The following is a 10,682-nucleotide window of genomic DNA, read 5'->3' as shown; positions in this document are numbered from 1 at the left end:
GTCAATGATATGTTAAAAATATTTATTTTTTTTAAATAACTATAATAAAAATAAAAATTATGCTTACATTATTTTTAAATAATTAAAAAAAGTACCTGAAACACTGCAAGTACATACATTTACATACCGATAATTTTCTCAAGACTACCTCAACTTAATGTTATTATATTTTTATATTTAACTTCTCTAAGACGATGTATTAAAGCTTTTTATACTATATTATTATTAAATTGTGCATAATTTTAGATTTATTCAATGTAAAAAATTTTAAAATATTTATTTACAATTATAAAGAAAATAAATAAAGTTGAAAATTAAAAATTTAACATCTAACTTAACCTGATACGTTGTATATTTTTTAACATGTAATAAAAAAATATATTCCGCACCACAAAGATTGCCTTTTTAAATAACATTTTGCTTGGTTTTTAGTGGCATAGTTAATTAGTCAGGTCACTTTTTTCATTAAAATGTTGTCTAACTAAACGTATTAATAATAAATATCTCACTTTTTCATTGTATAGATTTTTTTTTTTTATTATTATTATTTACCGTTTTTAATTTATTCCGTTGGGCTTAATTGTGTTTCCCAAGGGACAACTCACCTTTCGGATAATATCACTCCCGGGACAACGGTTTTGTGTATAACTGACATTCGTTTCTAACTGCGCTTACGCGATCGTTATTATATTATTATAGGTGTGTACATTTCACTAAACAGATAAATGTATAAAATAGAATTGAATAGAATCGTTCAAAAATTAAAACAGATAAATTTTTTTTCCTAAAAAACTGTTTTTTTTTTATATAATAGCTTATCAAGATAAACACGTTCAATTAAATATAATTCGGTTCGAAAACAAAATAAAATAATACAAACTTGAAATAACATTATCTACTGAGGTTGTGAAAATGATTACGATAAAGATCACCATGAAAGTATAATGGCCACTGTTTCAAAATATTTATGTGCAATTTATGTTTCAAAAACAACCGGATATAAGATAATAAAATTGTGTGACGGGTCACACAGAGAGAACAAAATGATTATTCTTAAACTGTTTTGTTTTCTTAGGTGTTTAGCTGGGAATCCGGAGGATTTATTACACACGCATTGCCAATTTTCTTTACGAGCTTAAACGTAAAAATAAAATTTTACTATTATAGGTTTGGCAATTTGGCATAATATGCTCTATAATAAATATTAGTGTTCCATTTACAATACATTAACTTTAATCTAGGACTAACGCATTGTTACAATGTGCATCCCCCATTGTTAAAAAATAACTGTGATATTCTATTAATGGTAAAGAATGCATTATGGTGATAAGTCATAAATCATGTTTACATCTTATTTCTGAATATCTTATCTTAATTATTGCTATATATTAGCCATTAGATCTTTTAGTTTAACCATGGCTATTATACATGATGTTGTTAAATATTTTATGATTTAAAGTGAAAATAATTGAAACAATACATTTTTTTTTTTTTTTTTTTTTTAGTGGCCAATAAATTAAGTACACATAATCGTAAGTATTTTTAAAACTAATAAATAAAATTATAATATTTTAATATAATATGGTATACATGTTTCAATGCGGATACAAATTTTATCATTTTAGATTTTAATAACTTTTTTTTTTCACTGTGCAGTAAGTATTGTAGAAAAATATTTATTTTCCTATAAATATTTTAATTTAGTTTAATTTGCTTAAAATAAAAAAAAAAAAATGTTTAAGTATTAACATTTTTTATTTTTTTTTTTTAATAAGACTAAACGAGTCTTAGTAGGAATTAAGGTGTAGATTATTAATAAAGCATCTTAAAAAAAAAAAATAAGAATAAAGAATAGGAAATTATTTAAAATAAGTCTTCATAAAAAAATTATTTAATATTCAGAATATAACTTTTACTTTAAATTAATAACTAAGCTCCGAAAAAAATACATAGTGTGTACTCAGCCACGATACCTAATATAATAATAATTAATATATTTTTCATGTTTGAGATACAATTATAATGCGTTAGTACCTATTATAACACCCTCTACTGTGCACAGCTTCTGATAAAGTTTAAGAAATGTTGAAAGCCTTTTAAAATGTCTACAACTAAATTTACTCCTAAACATTTCTTTTATTGATGGATTATACTTAAGATACAACTTTCAGATTTATTAAGTTAAAACAAAATATTTAATTTATTATCTGATTTTTTTTCTCATACCGTGAAAGTTATAAGCACATTAATAAATTATATAACTAAAATTAAGTATGACACTTACTGCCTTTAAAATCGAATTAATTAATATTTATAACTACGATCTACAGATTATGAATAATTTCGAATTCAATGCAAAAAGAAGTATTAAATTGAAATGTGCACAAATCATTATTGCTTCAAGTATGTTTGGAAGAAAAAAATAAACTGCGATAAAATAAATAAACCTTTTATAAGATCCTACAATCATACTTCAAAAATGCTTGGAAAAAGTTTTCCAACTTGTAAAATTATGCGATTGCTATTAAAAGTTTAAGGAGAAAAATTTTTTTTTTCAAATTACTTTAATCATTTTCGATTTTATACACACGACACACATTTCCGTATTTCCGTTTAGCCCGTTTAGGTATAGTAGTGAATTATTGTTTACACCAATGTTTTTTTTAACGATATTAAGCGCGCGATATTCTTATACTTATTTAGATCCGCTTAATAACAACAACATAAGGAAATTACCGTAATCTTTATGGATCCGCCGCAGCAGCGATTTGGTGTAATAATAACATTACGTAATTATAACACCATTAATGGAAATTCTATTCACATTAATGGTGTCGCGATTAGCCTGTTAGCGTCGTGAAAAGTTGTGTGTAAAATATACACTCGCGTATTTACTGTATGTATAAACCGTGAAGTTCCTCGCCGCTAAACGGAAATTACAGCGAAACGTTTTAACTTTTGCCCGAATAACGTCGTCGTTGCTGTAGGATATAAAGTATGTTTAAAAACTTGGCCATTTCCATCCATTAGTCGGATGCTCGGGAAATCTATGAGTCATTGAAACGCGCGCGCGCGCGCACACACACACACACACACACACACGCTAGTCAGACTCACTCGCACCGGATCGCACAAACACTTAAAGAACTATACTGTGCGTACAGTGTATAATGTACATCGCACGCAATCCCTTCGCGAAATCCGACGACTGTGAGACGGGGAGAGAAGTGCGCTAATCTCATCCCGCGCGGTATCCGCCGCTCGTCTCATCCCGCGCGGTCGCCGCATATCCATCCCCTTCGCCGAGTTTAACAACACCTAGCAACTGTCATATCCACTACCCCACCGTCCTACCGCCTTGACGTACGCGGCTCACCTCTGGGTTCGTCATCAGCGCCGATCGTCGTGCTAATTGTCACAGTCGTTTCGGGTGGATAGTTAATCCGCAAATCGCGATTATTTGGCTAACGGTTTTATTAGGCATAGGTACGACGGATTACTGCGCGTTTTTGAGCGATGCCGACACCGCGGCATAGCGAATAACAATAACGGCGGTGATAATAATAATAATAATAATAATAATATAATTTGTCTAATAGTAAAATATCATAAAACGGGTGTACCCCTAGTACTGCAGTCGTACTATTGTTTTACTCGAAATTATTTAAAATAGAGCTTATCTTTAATTATTAAAATCCACCGTGTCACGTATTTCGATAAAAAAAAAAAAAACCGTTTTTATTTGCTGAAATTACGAGAGATGCGTACGACTGTTTTTTTTTTTTTTTTTACAAAAACAACCAAACATTATATGCATATACCCCGAAGAAGAAATGACAGAACATATTTATAATGCTAGAGCTCTTTTTTCATGAACATGTAATATCATTCGTTATTTTTTAATAAATTATTATTGTTCTATACATTTTATAGGAGATGCGTACTAAATAATTTAGTTGAATTTACGTATGATGACTCTACTGTTTAATATGTGTATTGTACGGTTTCAAGTTGAAACAATAATAATATAATGAAAGCTACTGCAGGCAATACCGTATACTTCATCCAAAGCTCGCTATATGCTATTTTATGACAGTTTTTCCTTGAATTTGTTCTTATTTAGTCGTCGTAAAAGCGTTATATATTATTATTTCCGGCGTACTGTATCCTAGTAAAGTTTTAGGTGATAGCTTTCATCTTAAAACACAATTCAACTACGTCGACACAGTTATTTTGTTTATAGTACTTATAGTAATTTTTGTTTGCAAATAAAGTCGATTTGTCTACAACCTTTATAAAAATATTGATAAAATTATATTATTTAAAACAGACAAATCACCCTCAATAATGTCTACCATTATAGATAATAAATAATATATACTTAACACTATTTTCTATACCTGCACTAAATAAAATATGAGAAGTAATTATACAATAATGGGATAAATTATTTATTAATCATGGTAAATTTAATTTATATGGTACGACCAACGGATAATAAATTATAATATATACTATAATATTATTTTTTTTATTTTACTTATGTTTTTGTTGTTATAACTATATTAACTCATTATAATTTATTATAAATAATTATAATAAAATTAATTAATTTAATTGCACAGTCATCAGAGTATTAGTTGTTCTACTATAACCTCTTTCAAATGAAAATATGAGAGTAAAAATGATGATATAACTTTGTAATCTCAAAGCCGATAATAAATTTAAATTTACATAATTAGATAAAACTTAAAGGCCGACCGTTTTAAATTAATTGTTTTATTTAATTTAACGTTTATTTTGCTGCTCTAAATATCTCTGGATACAACGACGTGGCAATTAACGACGCCCGTGTCTGTTTTTGAAATTAACGGCCTTTCTGTTACAGACTTCATTCTGGTGAAAGAATTAACAGGGTGAGGAGAAAATGCATGTGGATGTTGATGAAAGAAAAAAAAATAGTAATTTGCAAAAAGTGCATTTTAGTAATCGAATCAATTATTATTTTTTTCACCAATAAAATAGATTTACAATATGTAAGCAGCACAATAATTTTGTGTTACTGTGATGACTTAATTATTAATAACGAAATACCTATATATACCTCAACTTTTAAACATATTTTAAGAATCACAATTTTGATAGAATACTTAATATTTAAGTTAATAATAATAATAGGTTCTTTTTTTTTTTTTTTTTAATATTGTTGACAAGGTTTTCCCAAAAGCGTAATATTATTTCGCACCATACTCGAGTAAAACTCTAAGTCAAATCCACTTTAAGCCGTATTTAATGTTTAAAATGTATCTCAAGTACCTAAGCATGTCAGCATATGCACACACAGTATAATGGTAAGTTTTTATATTATGCGTTTTATCACCTCATACTATAATATAGCTATGTATATAGCTATACTTGTATAATACACTGTCACATTATATTATTTCTTGTCATCTTTTTCTGTAACGGATTTTTTTTTATATTTTCAGTCACGTACCATTTTAATAATAATACCTGGTCGATTTTAAATTTCACTACTTAACGAAACGGTTGCAAATAAATTCACCTTAGATATTATTTGTGTATTGTAATATAATAGCGTCTCATTATATTTCCAATTGTGTTTATATTAAACTACGTATTGTTTACTTTTTTATTTATTTAAACAATATGCATATATGGTCGTTTTTGAAATTTAATTTCTTTTGAATACAAAATAACGATCATTATTTAATAACTAATACACTTGAGTCGCTATTTAATATTTGAAATATCTAATATACATGTTTGGTTGATCATATAAACATATTCATTGAATTGTGTCCGGAGCATATTTTAAAGAATAAAAAAATAAAGCTATTTACGTTTAGACTAAAAAAGCTTTTCTGGATTCTTTTTAACCAAATGTACAAAATAATGACGATTATTACGTATTAAAATTCAATTAACATAGAACCCTAGTTTTTAAACTAAAACTAAAACATTATTTACTTAAAATGAGTAGTTAAACGACGTTAACCTGAGAGTGATTTTAAAAATTTAAAGTAGGTAATAATAATACGTAGTCATGTATGCATAGTGTAAACCACAAAATATTTTCCATTATTTTGACTAAAACTATATTTTGTTATTATTTAAATATATTATTATTATTATTAAGTAATTATAATATCTTCAAAAAATTTTTGGGATTAAAATTTAAATCTATTCACGAATAGTTTATTCTTCACTATGATTAATATTTTCATTAGAAAATAATGTAATATATTCATAATTATTTTTGTAAATACCTTAATATACATTATAATTAACTGTATATTTGTATGATGTGAACTTTATAATTATATTTTATGTAACAAGTATACCCACATTCATAAATTATTTAATCAATGCTAAACACTGTTAAAATGCATTAGTTTGATTAAAAATGACGAACCATTTGCTAGACAATGATTCTATCGTATTCGTTAATTCATCTTTTTAAATTTATATACTTTACCTGTATGGATAATGTATATTAGACAATTTGAAAAATTGTGAATATAAATTTTTAGCAATAAATCAATTAAATAAACAAATTTTAGTATATTTTTGATTAAAATTTTATTAACAGTCAATATTGAAATATTTGAAATGTATAAAATTGTATAGAATCATAAAATAATAATCAATTAAAATATTTGTATTTATCTTAAATGTTTTAAATTATTATAAAGTTTATCAAATGAAAATTAAGGTAAAATAATCATATTTAAACATTACCGAAGAAATTTGGTCGTTGTATTGGATTATATTTTTTAAGTACTGTAACCTTTATGCTAGGCTATTTTATGATATTATAAACTTAATAAAAAAGTGATTAAATTTTTAGTTGAGTGGATTGAAATATATTAGGTATATATAATAGTTTCAAAATGATATATATATATATATGTACATTTGTTTTTTGGACGTAACTATTTTCGGAAAAAAAGTACTTAGAAAGTTGTATAGGTATATATATATATATATATAGATTAGAAATTGAATACTGCAGATGGTGCCTACTTGAAATAGATCATTATTAGAATTGTTCAGTAGTTTTCTAGGCAATTTTAAAAAGACTATGGGAAAATAATAATATTTATTTTACACCTTTTTAATAAAATTAACTTTAACTTTATTGAGTGAGTTTTTTTTCAAATAATTAGTACATTGATACTTATTTACTAGTCTTAATAGTTTTTGAATTTAGAAATAGTTATTAAGGTAATTTGATGACTTAGTATAATTATATGTAAGTAATGCATATCCAACAATCATAATTTATTTTCATGTGCACTTAAATTTTAAGAACGTCTTATAACCTATATATATAATCAACCTAGTGCCATTTCAAATGTATTATTTAATCTTATTTACCATCGCTTTAAAATGTTTATTAATATAATATAATACCGAGAGAAGCTAAGTCTGAATCACTGGTCATATATATTTGTTAACTATACATAATTTTAATGATATTTATATAACTAAGTGTACATAAGATTGAATTAACAGTATAATATTGTACATTTGTACTATTGTAATAAAAATATAGGACTTATTTAAGTAATACTAAAAATATAACGTAGATTAAAAGCGTTATCAAATAATAATTATAGTATTTATATCTACTGGCTACTTTTATTTTACATTTGAATGAATGTTTAAATACGAGTTAATTATTCAATTACATTAAATAATAATAAAATTATCATGTTTACAATAATTGATAAACATCTTTTTTTTTTTTTTTTAGTTAGATTTTATTCGAAAATTTATCATTAACTGTTTGTATTTCAGTATTTGTTATAACAGAAAAAATAATATATAGAAAAAATGAATTATTAAAACTTAAAAGTTATGAAAATTGGTTTTGGTTGAAAATGGTGTGAATGGTATGAAAAAATATGATCTCGTTTTCGTGTGCTAAAAAAATTCAGATGTAATAATGAATTGATTTGTATATTCAGCATAAATCAAAATTCTTTATGTACCTATGTACACTGTACACATTTTGATTACTTTACATTCAACCCTCACACACACGTCTTATTATGTATGTTTCTATGTATCTATATATAAATCGGACAAAATTTATATTATTTATTAATTTATGACTTAGTAAATTAATATCACGTGAAATAATAATATAATTTATTACACAGAAATTATATAGTAAAAAAAATTGTATTTTTCAAACAATTTAATTAAATAATTTTTTTCTTAGAAAGAGAATATAACATCACAATGTTTGATTTTTAATTAAAAAAAAAAAATAAACTTATAAGAAAATGAAATACGTACATAAATATATTGTACTGATCTGAAAAAAAGTATAAATCATAAATAGTAAATAGGCACAATTTGTTTAAACACATGTTCAACATTTTATTAAGCAGGTTCGTTTTCCAATGAATATTTATATTCTGTAAAGTGATAAAAATTTAAAACCAAATATAAATAAGTTGAAGAATTATTGAAAAATAAAAGTATAAAATAAAACTAATGGTTAGTTTATCCACATATAAATGATTATTGACGTTATCTATTAGTCGTTAAAATAGCTGTAAAGTTTAAACTTTTATAGATAGTATGGCTATGAGGCTGTGAATTACATTTAATGTATATATATAATATAGGTATATATGTCCAAAACTTTCCAATTCCCTTGTCGACGCAACACCAGACGGTCGTTTAGAGACTTTGTTTTTGGGCAATTTGTAATTACACCACGTGATGCATAGAGATTGATCGATTTGAGTTAAATAATTGTTCAAAAGGAGAAATAAAAAAATAAAACCCTTTTGAGCTTGATTACTGGACATTTATAATGTGCACAACACACACACACACACACACACGTGTACATAGGTCACAAGCCAGTAGCCACATACAAGTACTACAGTGACATCAAGACAAAAAAAAAAAATGTCTATTTTATTATATTATAAAAGTCATTACGACGCCTGTTGGTTTAATTAAACGTTAGCTATACGTAGCGGTGTCATGATTGGAGGGTCTGCGGTGCGTACACGCATTTTATTGGTCGTTTTGTGTAATAACGAAGAAAAAGGGAACCCATGTAATCGTGTCGTATTAATATAGAAACCCTGACATTTGGTCACACTTTTCACCCTCAAATTGCGTTGTTGGATGAAAAAAAATCTGTAGGAAACAATAATAATAATAATAATAATAATAATAATAATGGTGATATAAATAACGTTCAAACAGTAACTCCTGATTTCATAAAACATTGTTATGATTCACGAGGAATTTATGGGAAAAACGAAAGATTTTTTTTCTCAGTTCCTTTTCACATTATTAGCACATATAGTAATAAAATATAAAAACAAGTGACTACATAATACAATTCTGTAATTTACGTGATTTGAATTTCTCTAAAACGATATATGACCCTGACATAGGGTCAAAGAGAAAAAAATAAATCATTTGGATAAAATTGAATTATATGCGCCGTACAAATGAAAACTAAACAAAAAAAAAAAAAAACAAATTGGTACGTGTTTTATCCGAATATCTCATCGAATAAATAGAGATACATACTCGTTTGATATAGAGGTTCATATATATTCCAAAGTGTGTACACAGGACTTTTTACAAATTCTTAAATTATGGAATTGTCTTTCTTTAGTTTCCATAAAATCATATACATATTTTATGTTTTTTTTTTTTAAATGTTCAGCATGATAAAGCACGTATACCACTGATCCTACACTAATTATAACGTTTGCGCCGTATGGTTATTACTCAATTTATTAACAAGGATTTAAAAAAAAAAAATTATAAATTACTCAGCGAATTAATTTTAACGAATATTTAAATAAAGAATACTATTTCATTTGTTGTATTACTTTATTATGCCTTACTGAATACCTATATTTTACTGAAAAATATATTTATTCTGCATTCAATGTCAATACAGTATTTATATTGTATAAAAACATAATGCATCATTAAAACATAGTCAGGTTGTTAATTGAGTAAATTATTGTTCTAAATAGTATTAAAAACAATGAAATATTTTGATAATCATTTAAGCAATGTTTATATTATTATATATGTTACGCATTCATACACTAATCTTAAGTCAATAATTCTATATTTTGTTTTTCATATTTTTCTGATGGTGATAAAAGGTTTACTTATGACAAAATTATGTTATACTATATTTAGAATTAATACTTTTAACGCCAATCAAAACAACAATCCACCGAAGACAACAATATTATGTTTTCTGATAGTGACGTTCTATAGACCAATGCAAACTGTTGACTATTATTTTGAAAATATGAAACTTTTATTTATGTGTGTGTGTGTGAACAATATTATTAGTGGTAATAATATAGTGTCTTGACCGCATTTTATTATAACGAATATTTTACAATTCTTTTAATTCTCTCTCAATCTATTTCTTATTTGATTATATTTAAGGCATCAACACATTTAATGTGAAATAAACTGATTTTTTTAATTAGTTTGGGTTTCACGGGGTTGGCTCCACCAGAACAGTTTTGCGTGAATCACTTATTTTTTCATGGCGTTGCTTTTCCCATTTGATCAATATTATTATCTCTTTGGCTTTAAATAAAAAAAAAAAAATAAACATTGTGTTTGAATTTCATAACAATAGAGTT

General features: G+C 25.6%; 1 protein-coding gene across 1 annotated transcript in view; it reads left to right on the top strand.

The window, feature by feature from the left end:
• Nucleotides 1–1,515: 1,515 nt before the first annotated feature.
• The window catches only part of LOC112601157 (semaphorin-2A), a 207,036-nt gene continuing 197,869 nt past the window's right edge, over nt 1,516–10,682 (top strand). Inside the window, exon 1 of the mRNA XM_025348613.1 lies at nt 1,516–1,532. The gene's annotated coding sequence lies outside the window, so the exon portion shown is untranslated. The remainder of the gene's footprint in view (nt 1,533–10,682) is intronic.

The sequence above is a fragment of the Melanaphis sacchari genome, unplaced genomic scaffold (genome assembly GCF_002803265.2).
Source record: "Melanaphis sacchari strain LSU unplaced genomic scaffold, SCAv2.0 Contig75_pilon_pilon, whole genome shotgun sequence".
Lineage (NCBI taxonomy): Eukaryota > Metazoa > Arthropoda > Insecta > Hemiptera > Aphididae > Melanaphis > Melanaphis sacchari.
Note: the sequence above shows the minus strand (reverse complement) of the source record. Positions and strands in the feature narration are given on the sequence as shown.